Below are 19,882 nucleotides of genomic sequence, written 5' to 3'. Positions count from 1 at the left end.
CCCGCGCCATCAGCACTCTGAGACTTTTTTAGGCCTACATAAAAAGAGCGGCGGCAGCCGCGACCCGCACCCGAGCAGCCTTCGGCCGCGACCCGCACCCAAGCGGCCTTTCCGGCGTCATCCGGGACCCCATCCACTCCTCTGGCCCTATCCACTGCATTCGGAGCTGCCACAGAGAGTAGTGCCTCTTCTGGATCTGACTCTCCATCTACCAGGAGTCCGGTTAAATCGCGGGCCTGCATCGCCTCACCTGTGAGTCCTACACAAATATCAGGCATGGTGGTGAGTGCCCCAGACAGTATGCCGCCCGCTGACAGCCCTCAACAGGACTCATTCCTTGCCTTCCCCACTCAGGGACAATCGGTGTCCAATACCACCCTTAAGGAGATGCTGATGTCCCTTAAAGCCTCCCTACAGACCGACATCTTGGCATGTGTTTTACAACAGTGCAAATCCGACATACAACAAGTGGGAGAGAGAGTTGATAAAGTAGAATGCCTCCTGAACACCTATGCTTCCTCTATGAATACCATGACTGCTACACAGACCGCTCACTCTGAGGAAATTGCCTGGCTGAGAGATAAGGTCGCTGACTTAGAGGACAGATCAAGAAGAAATAACATTAAAATCAGAGGCATTCCTGAAAGTGTTGTACCTTCCCTACTTCTGCAGTATACACAGGAACAGTTCTCGGCCCTTCTCCCTGACCTGTCCCCTCTGGAGCTGTCCATAGACGAGGTATATAGGCTACCCAAGCCCTCATTCATTGCTACAGAATGCACATGCATTTCTTTCAATCTAAGGATAAGATCATGCTAGCATTCTGCCAAGCCACGCAGGTTCCGGAATGCTACACTGCGCTTTAACTACTTCCCGACCTTTCCCGCCACACTCTCCAACTGAGAAAAAACCTGGCAACTATCACAAAGGCTCTCAGGAATCACAACATCCCCCATAAATGGAGGCACCCTGCTACTCTGCTGATCACCCATAATGGTACCCCACATGCTGTCACCAACCTGGAGGAAGGCCTCTCGCTCCTGTACCAATGGGGCATTATCCCCGACCACTCACCATCTCTCCATCAAACCCAGCCGTCATCACCTTTACCTCAAGAATGGCCCCTTGTTACCCGGAAACGCTCTTCCAGGAAATCTACACACCACCAAGGCTCTACAGGCCAAAAATCCAATCATCCACCTTGAGTACGGGGCCAGCGGAAGACCTCTACCCTATGGTCCCCCTACCGCTTGCTATCACAGCTTGTCTGTGCTCACCTCACCTACGTGGCTACTTTCCTCATTTTTTTTATTGTTTGCTCCCCTTGTTCTGTTTTTTCATTTTTTCTGACTTCCTATGTTCCAGCAGTCTAACCCTGATTACTGTACATTGCTGACATGTTGCACGCATTCTTCAGATCAGTCCTGTAACCATGCCAACCCTGCCCTACGCTTATACTGGACCGCCACTCCTGCTGTACTGCATAGCTGAACTTAAACAGCTTTTTTTTCTGCCACATACCATGTCTCTTCAGACCTTTCTATCACAGCCATGCCGCTTAAGATCCTATCCTTGAATGTGCGGGGTCTCAATCACCCCGCCAAGCGTTTCTCTATTTTGGAAGGAAGCCACCATGGCCAACGCAGATGTGGTCTGTGCCCAGGAGACCCACCTTAAGAGAAGCGCAACTCCAAAGTTTTCCCACAAGGATTACCCTCATCTTTTTCTTGCAAGCGCATCTGAAAAGAAGAAAGGAGTATTGATTTCCGTCAGGAACTCTATCACCTTCACCCTCAGAGACTCCCTCCTAGATGAATATTACCGCTACGTTATCCTAACGGGTGGTTTGAATAACTCTGCATATATGATTGTTTCTTTATATGCCCCCAATTCTCATCAGACCAGCTTCCTGAAAAGACTTCTAACGACTATCCAGAAGGTTAAGTATGGGCAGGTAATGCTATGTGGGACTTCAACACAACTGTTTTTCCGCAGCTAGACATCAAATCGAATGCTCGCTCCACACATCGCTCTTTATGGCCCCTGCACCATGTGGAGTGCCTGTACGATGTCTGGAGATGTCACCACCCTACGGAAAGAGATTATACCTTTTTCTCCTCCAGACATCGTACTTACTCCTGCATCGACATGTTCGTAGTGGACCAAACTCTCCTTCAAAACTCGTCCTCCTCGTCTATACATGATATAACGTGGTCGGACCACGCCGCTATTTCCCTCACTATAGAGAGCAGGCCAATGCCAAGAGGTCAAAAATATGGAGATGTAATGTGACAGTATTGCAAGACAAGACCTCCTCTGATATCCTAATGAAGAGCATTAGGGACTTCTTTGACATCAATGAAGGCTCGGTTGAGGATGTGTGCACTCTCTGGTGTGCCCATAAGGCATACGTAACGGGCATTTGTATACAGCAGACCGCCAGACTCAACCGATCCTTCAACAATAAAACCACTACTCTGTTGAATGGTATCCATGTCTTGGAAACCCGCAACAAAATCCCTGCGTACTCTCCTCCTTAATACATATGACATGCACATACGCTACTTAAAAGTAGCCCATTATGGGGGGGCAATAGAACTGGGAAATACCTAGTGTCCAGATTGAAATCAGTACAGGCCAAATCCAGAATTTCCCATCTCATCCGCAATTCGGACAGGGCTCATATCTCCAACGCCCAAGCGGACGAGTTCACGTCATATTATGAGTCTCTCTATAATCTACAAGAGGACCCCTCTGTACAGAAGTTCCTCGCCCCTCTAAATCTTCCCTCCTTGTCAGTCCTACAATTAGAGGCCCTTAATGCCCCTATCACCGATGAAGAAATCAGCAAAACGATTAAGTCCCTGCCTAACAACAAATCACCCGGCCCGGACGAATATTATAAAGTATTTGACCCTCTTTTAATGAAATTCCTACTGAACGTTTACACTAAGGCTATTGCCGAAGCCAAGCTCCCCTCCGACATGTTGTCAGCACAAATAGTAACTATACCCAAACCAGGTAAGAACCCCATAACCCGGTGAACTTTCGCCCCATTTCGTTGCTCAACTCTGATGTAAAAATCTACGCAAATTTGTAAGCGAATCGACTAATGCAGATTCTCCCCTCTTTAATAGGTAAGGACCAAACAGGATTTGTCTTAGGCAGTCAAACGTCCTACGTTAATAGGAGGATCATTAACCTAATCCACCATGTGAACAGCGCACAAACGCCTTCTCTGCTTCTAGCCTGGCCTTGGCGTTTGATAGAGTTAACTGGCTGTATATGAGGTTGGCCCTGCAGAAATTCGGACTATGGGGTAACATTCTTAACGCCATTCTGGCTTTGTACTCCTGCCCCACAGCTAGAACGCATTGGGTATTCTTTTCAGGACCTTTACTATCACCAATGGCACCTGTCAAGGCTGCCCACTGTCCCCGACAATTTTCAACCTCTCTATTGAACCCCTGGCTGAAGCGGTGCGAGCAAATCCAGCGATAAAAGATTTTAATATTCATACTGTTCAACATAAACTTAATCTCTTCGCCGATGACATAATACTATCCCTAACCAACCCTGCTGTCTCCCTCCCAGCAGCCTATGATACACTCATCAATTTTTGGTCCATTTCGTACTATAAAGTAAATGCCTCCAAATCCATTATACTCAACCTGGGCACAGATAGACTAATGAAATCTTCCCTCCAAAAACACTTCCCCTTCTCCTGGCAAGATGAGGGAATCCCCTACCTGGGAATTCTCCTCTCCTCTTCCATATCAAAGAAGATCCACTCCAATTACAAGCATCTTTAAACACAGATAGCTAAGGACCTTGCTAACTTAACCCGACATGAAATCTCCTGGTTTGGCAAAATTGCAGCCGTTAATGTTCATCGTCCCTCAGATACTATATTTATTTAGATCTTTACCTGTTCCCATCCCTGCTGCCCAGATTGCGGTCCTCTCCAGACAGATTCACTCCTTTGTATGGAGAGGTAAGAGAGTGAGATGCGCCCATGGCACCCTTTCCCTCCACAGTTCGCTGGGAGGTGCTGGTTTGCCGGATCTCTACAATTATTACTGAGCGGCAGTGATGGAACAATCTAGGCACTGGTTCTCCACCATAGACACACCTGGCTGGGAAGACTTGGAATCTTCCCTGACACCAGGGAAAACTTTACCTCTACTACTCTTAGCAGACCAGTGGACACCTCTGACATTGAAAAACAGGCCCCCACTATACAAGTGTCACTTTTAGCCTGGAGGAAATACACCAGCATAAAATCTCCGAAGGGTACCCCTCTAACGCACAAAATTGACATTGACATATTTCTACATCTGCTTCCTAACCTGAACACCCATGTACTACGCTCAGGTATTTCATGTGTAGCCAATTTGTTGTCCGATGGCCGTGTCAAATCGCTAGTGGAACTATCGGACAGTCATCTCCTCACACCTTTGGCCTGCTTCTCTTGTTTTAGCATCCTACATTTCCTCACATCACACCTCTTACCACCCTTCACGGTGCATGAGGATCTGAAAGAACTAATGCTCCCACCTACCTCTCACAGCTGTACCACCTTCTACAAAATAAACTCACAACCAACAATTCCCCCCCATGATGAAGTGGGAGTCTGACCTGGGCCGGACTTTCGATCTTGCTGACTGGTAGAAGGCCTTGCGGACGGTTATCGCGAGCTTGCGTTGCTCCAAGCACCCGGAGCTTGCAATCAAAATAGTAAACCGCTGGCACTATACCCCCTATGGTCTATCCATAATGTCACCTGCCCACTCGCCCAACTGCTGGAGGGGATGAGGACAGGTGGGCACCCTTTTTCACGCCCTTTCGGTCGTGTCCAAAATTGAGTGAAATTTGGGATCAAGTGTTTGCACTAATTTCCACATGTACAGGGATCATAACTAAACCTGACCCCTCCCTAGCCATCCTTCATCTAGATATTACTAAATTCCCCCTGTGGTACAGGACTGTGGTCTCCCATATACTTTTAGCCACCCGCCAACTTCTCCTACGGTACTGGAAGTCCGATCACACCCCAATCTTGGCTGACTTGGTATCCCTGGTGCACGATAACCACTTTTAAGAAAGAATGTTAGCACCGGCTAGTTTGTCTATCTCCAAATGTGATAGGGAATGGTCGATCTGGGTACATGCTTAACTAAATGATTATTGTCTAACAATAGATGGGAGGAGTGGAATCGGGGGGGGGCATGCTCTTTAGACACAGTGAGTTCCCCTTTGGCGGTGTCCTGGGTGTGGATCCCCCCTTATCGACCCCAGAATCTTTACCTCTTTCTCACTTTAGGTGAACCCCTCCCAATTCCGCCCCACTCCAGAGCAGGTATCTATCTTCTTACAGGCCTGTGGGATTTCTAACCTCTATACTCAATTGTGCGACCCTATGTTCTACCGTTGACTGCTATTACTCTATGTTATATATCTTAGTTTGATTTTATTTGTTTGTAACTTTGACTTTGATACAGTTCCACAACATGTTTGCATTTTCAACTGTTTGTACTTCTGAAAATCCTAATAAAATAATTTTATAAAAAAGAAAAGAAAAGAAAAGAGGGCGCACTGACCTAGTGTATTATCTAACATACGTTTATTTCAATAAAAATAGTTAAAATGGTTAAATGTCTACTCACAAACATGAATGAAAAGATCACTCAACAAGCCACATGTGTGACTGATCTTTCCCTGATGACCTGGAACACCAAGCCAGGGTAGGGGGGGCTCAAATCCAGGTCCCTGCTGGCTGACGTGTTTCAAAGGGCAAACCTGCCTAGCTACAAATGATTTCAACATCAGTATTTATACCTTCACAGACATGTCCATGACTTGGAAGCCAAGGAGCCTTTTCAGTCATGTCTGTAAGTAGGCATTTTAACAATTTTTTTATTGAAATAAATGTACTGTATGTTGGATAGTGATGAGCCGAACACCCCCCTGTTCGGTTCGCACCAGAACATCTTGAACAGGGGAAATGTTCTAGCGAACATGCAAACTCCATTAAAGACACGAACATGAAAAATCAAACGTCCTCATTTTAAAGGCTTAAATGCAAGTTATTGGCCCAAAAAATTGTATGGGTACCTAGGTACTGACCTGGGGGACATGAATAAATGCAAAAAAAAAATGTTTTAAATGATCGTTTTTACAGGAGCAGTGATTTTAATAATGCTTAAAGTGAAACAATAAAAATGAAAAATTCCTTTAAATATCGTGCTGCCTGTAAAGTAGCGCATTTGTGCGATATCTGTAGCCTGCTGCAGCAATACTGACATTTCTAAAGGAAAAAATGTAATTTAAACTTGCTTGCGGCAGTAATGTATTGTCGGAAACCTCACCCCAAAATTAAAAAAAAAACAGCATGGGGTTCCCCCTAAAATCCATACCAGACCCTTATCCGAGCACACAGCCTGGCTGGCCAGGATGGGGGTGGGGGCAAGCCCCTACCCATTCGCCAAAAAAGTATACAAAAAAATAAAGACAAAAGCCAGTTTTGGAAAAGTCCTTTATTAAAAAATAAAAAAATTGTGTCCCCTGTTGATCAGTAAAACTGCCCGCCCGAAAAAAAAAAAAGCTCTTGCTTCTCCGGACGCTTCGTGCACTATGAGCTGTTTTGATTTTGACAGCTCTTTTATAGGGAGCTGACGTCACGAGCCGACCCACAATGCACTGCTCAGGTGCAGTGAATAAATTACATGACGTCAGTAATTTATTAACTCAAAGCAGTTCAGAACGCGGGAAGCGTCCGAAGATGCTTTTTTTTTTCATCTTATTTTTTTTCTATTTTTCGGGCGGGCGGGTGAGCAACTGATCATCGGGGGGACACTATTTTTTTATTTTTTAATAAAGGACACTTCCAAAACTGGCTTTTGTCTTTATTTTTTTATACCTTTTTGGTGAATAGGTAGAGGTACGATGTACCCGATATCCATTCACACGGGCGGGCCAGGATCTGATGGCTTCCAGATTCCGATAAGCCTCCCCCACGGACCCTCACAACCACAGCCCACGATTGTCAGGAAGAGACCCTTGCCCCCATCAATATGGGGGCAAGGTGCTTTGGAGTGGGGGGGTAGAGCCCACCCTGCCCCAAAATCAGCCACCCCCCCATGTTGAGGGCATGTGGCCTGGTATGGTTCAGGAGAGGGAGGGCACTCTCTCACCCCTCACCCCGATCCTGGTCACCCAGGCTGTGTGCTCTGATAAGGGTCTGTTATGGATTTCAGGGGGAACCCCAAGCCGTTTTTCTTTTTAATTTTGGCGCGGGGTTCCCCTTAACCACTTAAGCCCGGGAAGATTTTACCCCCTTTCTGACCAGGGGGTATTTTGCGATTCGGCACTGCGTGAATTTAACAGACAATTGTGTGGTCGTGCGACGCTGTACCTAAACGAATTTGACGCCCTTTTTTTCCCACAAACAGAGCTTTCTTTTGGTGGTATTTGATCACCTGTGAGATTTTTTGATCATGCGCTATAATCAAAAAAAGAGTGACAATTTTGCAAAAATAACAATATTTTTCACATTTTTTTATATGAAATTCCCCAAAAAGAAAATGTAAAAATCTAAATTTTTTAAAATTTTTGGCCAATTTCTTTTCTGCTACCTATGTTTGGTAAAAAAAAAATCGCAATAAGCGTATTTTGATTGGTTTGCGCAAAAGTTATTGTGTTTACTAACTAAGGGAAAGATTTTTGTCATTGTTGTTTTTTTTAATGAGTAATGTTGGCGATCTGCGATTTTTTTTTGCGGTACTGCAACATTGCGGCGGACAGATCGGACCCTTGACTGACATTTTTGACACTTTTGGGGGTACCAGTGACATTACTACAGTAATCAGTGCTATACATATGCACTGTTACTGTAAAAATGACACTGGCAGGGAAGGGGTTAACTTTATTAGAGATGCAGTGACTATGTGTGTCCCTAGGGGCATGCTTCTAAATGTGCAGGGATGTGGCTGTGTGTGTAACAGCACAGATCAACGGTCCTACATAGCAGGACCGTTAGATCAGTGCTTTTACACAGGGAAGAATGACAGGCGGCTTTGTTTACATTAGCTGCCTGCCTTTCTCCCTTCACAGCGGACGATCGCGAGTGACCGGCGGACATCTGGTTCACCGGTCACATGCACGGAGGTGTCTGTGAATGAGCCGAGGCGGGAGCACGCCTCCGGCGGCACACGCTCGCCCGCTATTGGCTCCCAGGCTAGTGACATATATATATGTCACTTTGCCTGGCCGGGGCTGACCACCGCAGTACATAGTCGTGTGGCGGTCGGCAACCGGTTAAAATCCATACCAGACCTGAGGGGCCTGGTATGGACTGCTGGGAGGGACCCCATGCCATTTTTTTCAGCAATACTGACATAAACTGATATAAACTGAAGTGCCTATATATATATATATATATATATATATATATATATATATATATATTAATGCCAAAGCACTTTGTCCCCATGTTGATTGGGACAAAGGCCTCTTCCTGACAACCCTGGGCTGTGGTTGTGGGGTCTGTGGGTGGGGGGCTTATCGGAATTTGGAAGCCTCCTTTAACAAGGGAGCCCCAGATCCCGTCCCCCCATGTGAATGAGTATCGGTCACATGACGACATGTGATGTCAGAAGGGGGCGGTGCCACCAGGTGATGTAACCGGGTGACCCCACCCCTTGCCTATGGAACAGCTGTCAAAGCTGAAGAACGGCATAAGGCAGGATGCCTCAGAAGATTTAAACTTGTTTCTATTTTTCGGGTCGGCGAGCATTGTGATTGACGATGGATTTACATTGAGGGACACTATAGATTTTTTTTTTCTTTTTAATAAAGGACTTATAAAAAACTGTCTTATGTGTTTTTTTTTTCCTATTTTACATTCTTTTGGTGAATAGGTAGGGATACGATGTACCCGATACCCATTCACATAGGGGGGACAGGATCTGGGGGCCCCTTTGCTAAAAGGGGCTTCCAGGTTCCGATAAGCCCCCCACCCGCAGACCCCCACAACCACAGCCCAGGGTTGTTCGGAAGAGGGCCTTGTCCCCATCAACATGCAAGTGTCCTGGTATGGTTCAGGGGGGGGGAGGTGCTCGCTCATCCCCCCTATCCTGGTCTGCCAGGCTGCATGCTCGGATAAGGGTCTGGCATGGATTTTGGAGGTACCTCATGCCATTTTTTTTTTTTTTAGTTTGGTGTGGAGTTCTCCTTAAACTCAAAAGGGCCAAAGGGCCTGGTATGAATTTTTTTTGGAGGTCCCCACACCATTTGTTTTTTAAATTTTGGCGTTGAGTTCCTCTTAACATCTATACCAGACCCAAAGGGTCTGTGAAAGGGTTTTCACACCTGTTTTTTTATTATTTTTTAATTCTGCCATAGGGTTTTCCTATAACCACTTAAATACAGGGCACTTTCATCCCCTTCCTGCCTAGACCAATTTTCGGCTTTCAGTGCTCATTGGCAGCTATGGAAAATCTTGGTCAGCTTTGCATGGCACTGCTCATAAACTATAAGTGATAGGGACACAAAACTTTGGGAGCACCGAGAGGGGACCCAGGACTACAACATATCTATGCATTTTAAAACTGGGGCATAACCTGTACACTACACTGACTGCACTAAACTAACTCAACACACTATCCACAAACTATCTGACTACTCTCTGTTGTCACACACTACACATGGCTGCCGTGTCAGCAGCAGCATTATACATTGTGGGGCATGGACTAAGCCGCTGAGCCATGATTGGCTAAAGGCACCCTGCCTTTGGCCAATCATGGGTCTGACAGGACATTGTGCTTTGATTGGCCAAAGCATACAGGTCAGATGCATGCTTTGGCCAATCACAACCCCTTAATGCACTGCAATCACGCAGTGCATTATAGGGGGCTCATCGGTGGGCGAATTTGTCGCCGAGCGCCCTGGGTGTTCGTGTGTTGCTCTAAACATCCAGCCTATCCCTACTGAGTAATCAGCAATTATGTTATCTCTCAGTTTTTGGTCTTAGAGCTATTGGGGGACAGTTGCAGCATCAGACTGATTCTGCAACCATTTAGATGAGTAGGTATTTTTTTTTTCTATCCCACTCCCACACTTTTCCTTTAAGTACATTCTTATTAATCTTGCTTTTTGATCTGCTGCTATAAGTCCTAAAGCTGTCATTTATGAGAATGTTTGCAAAACAAAGCACAGTTGTGTCAGGGTTAAGGAAGGACAAGCATGTGTTACAATGCACAATCATCTGTAATATCTAGTGGAATAATTACCTAATATAAGGATATCTCATTGTTCTAGGAAGTGAAAGAGGGATATTAAATGAATGTGGATGCACGCACATTTTATAGAATAGTTAACAAGAATCAGATGTCTTTTTCTCTGCGTCAGATTGGGAGGAATTATAAAGCCTGTTGCAGCCACTGTCTAATTAGAGATGTTAAGACTTTACTGTGGCTTCACTTTCACCAATTGTTTTCATCTTGAAGCCAAAGAACAAGCTGTCCCTACATAGCAGACCACTTTTGTAAAGTATACAAGATCTGTACGGCATTCTCCCGTCTTCTGCAGAATTGTAGCAATTTCACAGTCTTACACAGCTTTCATTTACAGTCTTACACAGATAAAGTACATCTAAACTCTAAATGGATAACATTTAAAGGAGTTGTAAATTCAGAAGGTTTTTTACCTTAATGCATTCTATGCATTAAGATAAAAAGCCTTCTGTGGGCAGCAGAGGTCCCTCTCTGTATCCAGCGATGTCCACGAGTGTCTCAGTCCTCCGAGATTCTGCCTCCTGATTAGCTGAGACACAGCAGCGGCGCCAATAGCTGCCACTGCTGTCAATCAAAGTCAGCTAGCCAATCTGGAGAGAGAGGGGGTGGGGCCAGGTCAGGGCTCCATGTCTGAATGGACACGGGGAGCTGTGACTTGGCTCGGGTGCCCCCATAGCAAGCTGCTTGCTGTGGGGGCACTGAACAGGACAGAGGGGCCGGGAGCACAGAAGAGGGACCCAAGAAGAGGCGGATCAGAGCTGCTCTGTGCAAATCCACTGCAGCAGAGGAGGTAAGTGTAACATGTTTGTTATTTTTATAGGGAAAAAAACAAGAATTTACAATCACTTTAATTTGATAGATCACTGTGTTTTACAAACAGTTGCTTTTGGTGTGTTTTTTTTTTTTTTGGTTTTTGTTTACATTTTTTCCCTTTGATTCATGATCTTCTCCAGTCTCTTTTTGCCACTTCCTTTCTACATGCACTTTTTTCATTATTGGCTTTCATTGCCCTGTACTGACTTCCTAATACAACAACATTGCATTATGTGTTGCTAAAGCTGATTGAAGTCTCTGAAAGAAGCATGTGATGGGTGACAACATAGGAGTAGAACTTGGATTTCATTCTGTAACAGTAAGTACTTGAACAAAGACCTTCATTACAGAATGATCAAACATTTAGATAATTTAAACTTTAGTTTTCAAAAGAATGAAAACAACTCTTGCAATTACATTAAAGTGGATCTAAAGGTAGAAGTTTTTTTTTTTTTATCTTATGTAGCACTGCCCCCTAGAGAGCTGATGAGAATTACACTTCTTGGGTTCCCCTGGGTTACCATTAGCAACTGACAGCAGACACATGGCATTAAAAGTTCTTGGCTCAGACAATAATCAGTCCAGGGGATTTGGTTTTTGTGTTTTATTTAGAACTGGGATAGGAGAAGGGATGAGTGGGATACTCCAACTAGTAACTATGCACAATTCTGAGGACAACTGATTTTAGAATGCAGCAAGGCCGCTGCTTCACCCTACCACTAAAGTGAAGTTAAATTGACAGTTCCCGTTTGATAATTCTCTTCAGGGTTAACAACTTGGCACCCCCTTTTTGCTCACTGCCTGTGTGCTGACACCCGTCCGCTGACTCTAGCCACTGGAGTGATCCCCTTCCTGGGCAGACTCGTTGGCAAGCTCCCCTGTACTCACGGACACTGGGACAGTGGGAGCCATTGGCTCCTGATACTGTCAATCATAGCATGTGAGAAGGGAGTAGGGGCTGGGACCAAGCTGGGCTTTGTGTGTAAATGAACACTCAGAGTGTGGCTCGGCAGTGAGCCCGCACAAGTGCCCCCAAAGCAAGCCACTTGCTATGGGGGCATTCAGAAGGTGGAGGAGCCATGAGCAGATAAAGGGACTCCAGAAGAGGAGGGCTGTTCTGTACAAAACCATTGCACGGACCAGATAAGTTTGACATGTTTATTATAAAAATAAATAATTTAGAATCACTTTAAAGTGTACAGTATTTATACACCTGGTGATCTGGCCATTAAGGCCTGTTTTTTTCTTAACTTCCTTTACCAGACCAAGCTGTCCAGCAAAAGATAGGAGAGTTATAAAAACACCCAGTTGAGCCATGGTTTTACCGCCTCCCTGACGTCTCCCTCTTTAGTTACAAAGGCAGTTAAAAGGAAGGAGTGGTTGGGATACAGGGCAAAATTTATCCTGCTTGTCGCATTTAGCAGGTAGTACCATCTGCTGAATGTAATCCATTCATCTGAAAGGGGGTGCCTCACTACTGCCTGCAATGCACACGGTTGTCATGCGGTAGTACAGGGTTCATGGTTGATACGGGCAGGAAGTTACTGAATTGCAGGAAAAATCAATGAACTATGAGAGCACTCACTAGCACCCTTGCAGTTTGCTGTTGCAGCTCATTGAGAACTACAAGCCGTCAGCCAGGGCGGCCGATGGTACCTGCTGTTTGTTCATTTACAGAAGATTCTCTGCACACTGTCACAGGAAGGAGGGGATCAGGGGGAGAGGATGCAGGACCTGGAACATGTTTCACTCTAAATATGGGTGGAATATGTAACATGTTCCAAAGGTGAACTTAGCCTTTAAATCTTTTTCTGGACTGACATACACTATTAGGGGTTCTACCGAATGAGATCCTTACAGCTGCATATGACAAAAGATGAGCTGAAGTTCATGTCATACTCAGAACTGTCACATGATAGCAGGCCCAATCAGCTTCTGACATGGAATTCCCCACAGCCAAAAAACAACAACAAAGAAATGAGGATGCTGGCGAGTGGCGACATAATTAACCTAATGTAGACACATGGTAGAATTCCATAGCTGCAGCTGACTGGGCCGACAACCTGTTATCATGTGACAAGTTCTCATAGGTTCAGGCTGAACGTGGTTTGGTCCAAACCTTAATTTATTCCTACTAATGACCAGCTACCAAAATAGTGGAAATCTTCCTATATAACAACTAAATACTAAAAAAAAAAACAAAAAAAACATGACTTTATACATATTATGTATATGGGTGAATTTATTTTAGCATTCATGAAAAAAGAACAGTTTATTTTAGAGAGATTATGTCTTTACCTAATGAAGTTGCTGCATTACTAGTTATCAAAAGTTTGGAATTGAAGGGGTAAGTTCCTATTTGGGCCACTATATGTAGTTCATGTAGGTTTTGCCTACACTAACTTCTTTCACTTTTTTAAATGTTTGTGAAAAGAATTATTAACTATTTCCATGCATTTCTTTATTAATTGAGAATATTAGCATTAAGAAATGAATCCCTTCAATAAATAGTGATCAATAATAATTATTGATTCTGCCATTATGGGCCCAAGTGGTAAACCAATCCAAAAAGAAACATACTGTATATTTTAGAATATAGCCAGAAAAATCACTTTTTTGGTTACACTGTTAAACCATGCACATTTAGGTATCACCATATTAAAGAGGTTGTAAACTCGTTTAATTTTTTTTTTTTTTTACAACCTGAAAGACAAACACATAATGAGCTAGTATGCATCGCATACTAGCTCATTATGAAATACTTACTTTAAAACGAGCCCCCGCCGTGCCGCTCACTCACCTGTATGACGGGCGACATGTTCAGTCGCCCATCTTCTGGGATCATGGCATCCGGCCATCTGATTGGCCGGAGCCGCGGTGACGTCACTCCCGCGCACGCGCGCGGGAGCCGACGGTCACGGCACGGGACTCTGAAGGAACGGCACCAGCGGCCGTTCCTTCAGAGCGCATGCGCCAGTGGCGTCACTGGCTGCATGTAAGGTAAATATCTCCTAAACGGTACATGTTTAGGAGATATTTACAGTACCTATAGGTAAGCCTTAATATAGGCTTGCCTATAGGTACAAGTTACAGAGGAGGGCTTACTTCCTCTTTAAGGTCTTGATCTGTGGACCCCTGACTCTGTATGTAGAGTTTATGATGTGTTAGAGAGGAATGAGGTACTCAGGAAGCTCTCCTCATGGGCATTCAGCCATGAGGCATACATGCAGTCCCCAGGTTAAAAACATAGGTTCTGTAGGTTTGTTCTTAAAGGATAAGTCCACCCCTGCATCTATAGATCTATACGTTCTAACGCTAACCTATCTAGCCCTGTAAAGAAGAAATCAGTATATTTTGAAGCCGATCCAACCCGATTACATGCTGAGCTGTCAGCCACAGCTTTGCTGTGGAGGCAGGTGCAGAGGACACAGCCAACAACGGAAGCCTCATAGTAAGTCTATGAGTGATGTTACATCCCATTCATTTCACAGCCGTTGTCGTCCATGTCCTCTGCAGAGCTTCAGCTGCTATAGATCGGGTCAGATCAGCTATAAAAATGGTATTTATACTAATTTCTTCTTTACAGGTTAGTTGGTTATAGGTTAGTGTTAGAAAGTGGAGATCTATAGATGCAGGGATCTTAGGGTGGACTTATCCTTTAAGTTGAATGTGTATGTAAATTGGAACAGGAACTTTTTTTAAGTGTTACTGCAGCCAAAAAAATGTTTTAAAGTTTTGGATAGATCGCATAGGGAAGGTTTAACACCCCTGAGAAGATTTCACCCTTCTGTCCCTGTGACAATTGAATTTTGAAAATGTTGGGTTGTTGTGGAAACAAGGATTGGTGATGAAGCTTCAGTAGAGACACCTTTTTCCCATGAGAACTCTTAAAGGAGTGAATTTCCCTTACTAGGGGTAGACTTCTTCTCACTTCCTGTTGTCTCTCTCCGTTTGTAAGTATGAGTCATATGTAAAGCCCCGTACACACACGCAGATCGTCGTCATACAAACGTCGGCGGACGAAAGATCTGCCGATTGTATGCGTGTTAGTATGGTGCCTCCGACAGATGTCTGCACACAATCCGCGGACAAGAGTCTTTCTTGCAAACATGAAAATTTTTGTCTGCAGACACCAGAACGGACGATTGTTCGCCTGTCAGTACAGAAATCAGCCGACAGACCGCAGATTTGCAAGACTGGGCATGCTCAGAAAATAAAAAACACAGGGAAAGTTAACCATTACATGACATCACTTCTGCAGTCAGCTGAAGTCTGCGGACAAAATTCTTGTGCTGTCCTTGTGCTGTCTTTGCACTTTTCAACAGACACCGACATCCCGGGGACAAAAGACGAACATTTGTATGACGACGATCTGCGTGTGTGTACGGGGCTTAAGTCAGATGTATGTAACTCAGGGACTGCCTCTATGTCAGATTCTAGACAGCCTTAATATTCACCAGTGTGACCCAAAGTTTGGTTGATTGTGCTACGTTCACTCACATAAGTTAAGCCCTGTACACACGTACCGATCGTCGGCCGAACGATCGGCCGTCTTTTGTCCAGGGCTGTCGGTGTCTGTTGAAAAGTGCAAAAGACTGCACAAGAATTTTGTCTGCTGACTACAGCCGACTGCAGAAGTGATGTCATGTAATGGTTAACTTTCCCTGTGTTTTTCCTTTTCTGAGCATGCCCAGTCTTGCAAATCTGCTGTCTGTCGGCCGAATTCTGTACTGACTGGCGAACAATCGGCCGCTCTGGTGTCGGCATACAAAAATTTTAATGCTTGCATGACAGATTCTTTTCGGCCGAATGTGCGCTGTCGGCTGTCGGAGGCATCATACTAACAAGCCTACAATCGGCAGATCGGTCGTCGGCCGAAGCTTTTCGGCCGAAGATCGGTACGTGTGTACGGGCCTTTAGGCATACTGCACACCTTCATACTAACGTCAAATAGGGAGACCGATTCCAACTGCTGTCTTTTGTTCCTACGTATTTCAAGTTTCACATAACAAACCCTTTACTCCTGTGTGTCTGAGGGCCCTCTGTGAATCCAAAGCAGCAGCCTGGTGATAGCATAGCAGGTGGACTGAGCTTTGCCAATCTTGAAGTATTAATAGGAAGTATGCTTCAAGCACTATTCTGGTGGTGCTCACCTAGGTGGGGGGCTATAATATGTTCTGTTTTAATAAGGTAAAAAACGTATTCTAGAAATATGCAGTTTTTTTAGTTCACATCTTTGTTTTCTCTTTTACCATTTAGCTTTAATATAACAATATTTTTTATTGCACATGCAAACGATTCCTAAAGAGTGGTAATGAAAGAATTGTTCTATCCTGAAAATGGTTACAAACATACATATTTGGAGTTTCCTGTTAAGTAAGAAAACAAAAACAGAACAGAGCTGAAATGCCTCTCAGACCAAAAAAAAAAAAAAAAAAACACTTCATGATTTACAATGGAATATGCTTGTAAATGCTAGAAGGCATTGCATATAAAAAAAAGCTTTACTTGTCTGACATCTGGTCAACCATTTGTGGCTTCCCTTTTTCCACTACACGTGTCTTAACTGATGTCATTAAGAGCTGGAAATGGTGTGTTTAGTAACTCTCACTCACTATTGTAGAATGAAGTATGCATAAAATGTGGCTTTAGTAACACAGGCCACTCACTCTACAGTATTCCAACTGGCATTAAATGGCAGCAGCAGGCACTGTTTAAGAGGGAAATGATAACATATGTACTAAACACTGTATGTTTTGTTTAAATGTGAATCCAAAATATCTAATAAAAAGTATTAGGTACTAGCATCTTTACTGTACCTTTTAGTATTTGTTCTTCTGTTTTGAAGCAGGAACTTTGCCTGAATCCAAGACATTCTACAATTAGAATAATTTTAATGGCAGGATGTGGTTGGTTTATTGAAGCTGACCTCATCTTTCTTAATCACAAGAATAGCATTTGCAACAAATCCTTGTAGGAGATTACTTGATTTAACCATTTGATCTTTGTCTTATAATTTTCTTGAACTGAGCATTTTGACACCATGTCATTTTTATACCTGCTGCAATCTGTGTACAGATGTGACACATCATGTTTTTTTACTCAATATACCAGTGATATCATTTAATTGCTGTATTTTACAAATTAAAGGTAAATTGTTCAGAGATCTTAGTGTTTGTGTTTAAATTTACATTATTGATTTTTTTTTTTGGAAAACACATAAGCATCTGTAATGGTGTCAGAAATCGATCCTTCCATTTCAGAGTTTTGAGGTATAGTTATGCCTAATTTCATTGGTGGAATAAAACTTTCAGATAACATTAGTTTTTTATGTACAGTGAGAGTTCCATCATCCCTATATTATAGACTTAAAGTGGTTGTACCCTCATTCATGAAATCTGAGCAAAGCACATATATCTGTAGTGTTTACTTATCTCTCTCCAAAGCTCTAAGTGTCATTTCTCTCTGGTGCTTCATTCCTCTGTTATCAGCATGAGTCTTTTCTGAGAAGATTTCCTTACACATGATAAAATTGATGTCAGGGAGGGAGCTCAGCACATAGCTTATCTATTTACAACACCGTTCTTCTGCTGTGTGAAGGGGAGCAGGGGAGTACTGGGAAGGGGGGCAGTGTGGCCATCGCCCCCCCCCCCCCCAGGGTGGTCTGATGCCGGGTAAAAAGGCACCACTCAGGGCTGGATTAATGTAGGGCCCAGACACTGTACACAGCTGCCAGTCGCCGCTACACAATGTTATAATTGCAGAGCTGCAGCGGAGCAGTATGAGTGTGCAGAGTACACTCCTGCACACAGCCAGCACAATGCTAACAGAGTTACTTCCCTATCAGGCAGAGTGATCTCCGCCTGACAGGAGCTTCCTAGGCCACTCGAGTGCCGGAGAAATACTGTTTTTCCAGCTTCCTAGGCCCCACCTGGTGTGATGCCATGTATTTTTGTTTAACCTCCTTTGTTGCTATTAACAATAAATTATGCTACCACATTGCATCATGGTTTTCTTGCTTCATAACATCAATATTCCCTATAAACCCAGGTGGGCATGGATGGTGAGCTGGTTCGGTGGTTCAATGGGCCACTTGACTGGACTTGCCTCCCAGGCCTAAGGCTGCCAGCCATCCCCTGAAGGGGAGTGTGTTCCTTTCCTCCAATTAGCTCTCACACACTGTACCTGCATCCTCTCTGCCCCCTTTTATGTGCTCCTGACAGAGGAAGAAGGGTTTTAACATGATTATGCCCTTTATAAAGGGGTGTAGGGAAAAGAGGGCTGCAAATAAACAAGTAAAATATATGTAGGAGGATTTGTTTAATCTCTGTGTATCATCTGAGGCTGTTCACTTCACTGTGAGGGTTTCAACCCATTATAAACAAGAGGAAATTCCAGTATGAGGGACTTTTAAGCCACAAAATGACATTCAAAACAAATATATCAATTAAATTATACATTTTTTACGAGTCCCTTAACCATTTCTTGACTGGAAGGATTTCCCCCCTTAATGACCAGGCCCTTTTTTTGCGATTCGGCACTGCATTATTTTAACGGACAATTGCACGGTTGTGCGATGCTGTACCCAAATAAAATTGATGTCTTTTTTTTTTCCACAAATAGAGCTTTTTTTTGGTGGTATTTTGATTGGTTCGCGCAAACGTTATCACGTCTACTAACTACAGGAAAGATTTATATCATTTTTATTGTTTTTTTTTCTAGTAATGGCGGCGATCTGTGATTTTTAGCGGGACTGCGACATTGTGGCGGATGGATTGGACCCCTAACTGACATTTTTGACACTTTTGGGGGACCAGTGACATTACTACAGTAATTAGTGCTAAAAATATGCACTGTTACTGTAATAATGACTCTGGCAGGGAAAGGGTTAACACAGTGGGTGATCAAGGGGTTAAATGTGAGCCCAGGGGAGTGATCCTAACTGTATGGGGGTGGGGCTTGTGAAATGATCACAGAGACCTGTGATCCTATATAGAAGGATCACAGGCACTCTGTGATCATTCCAGAGAGAAGAACGGTCAGCTGTGTTTACAACAGCTGACCGTCCTTCTCTCTCAGCGGGAAGCGATCGCGGGTGGCAGGCAGCAATCGGAGCTGCCTGCCCCGTGCATTGGAGTCCCTGTTGCCGAGTGGGGGCGGGAACACGCCGCCGGCGGCGCACACTCACCCCCTAGCTGCAGGCACGCGACCGAAGTAGCCCTACATCGGTTTGCGCAGGAGGGGCTGCCTGCCTCTACTGCGGCGGCGGTCCGGAAGCAGTTAAAATGTATCTACTGCAGTAAACCATCGGTAACCGAAAAAAAATTTCCTCCATAACCCCACAAACCTAAAGGTCTTCCACACCATCATAGGTCCATATCTTGAGTCCACAATGAGTTCAGACCTTATAGTAGCAGGATGTATGTGTGGGGCACCTGGCCTCCCTTCCTGGGTACCTGATTTGATACTGTGAAGGAACATTGAATGTTTTTAGTCTAAGGTCCTTGTTGGTCCCATTGCTCCTCCATCAGCAGCTCTCCTGCATGCTGAGACAATGATTGATATGCTTTCACTATAGGCTGATATAAGGTTGATTCACCTTGTGTATACAAAATATTCTCTCCAGCTCCTGAAGAAGATTATGAAACACATTAAGTTCAACCCCATACCTACATTTACTGTATCAGACAAGCAAACACCAACAATGGTATTTGTCTGGTTATGGAGTGAATTGTTTGGTGTACTGCAATATCAGCCTTCCATTGTTTTGATGATTA

The sequence above is a fragment of the Pelophylax lessonae genome (assembly GCF_965119305.1).
Source record: "Pelophylax lessonae genome assembly, chromosome: 9".
In the NCBI taxonomy this organism is placed as follows: Eukaryota; Metazoa; Chordata; class Amphibia; order Anura; family Ranidae; genus Pelophylax; species Pelophylax lessonae.
Note: the sequence above shows the minus strand (reverse complement) of the source record.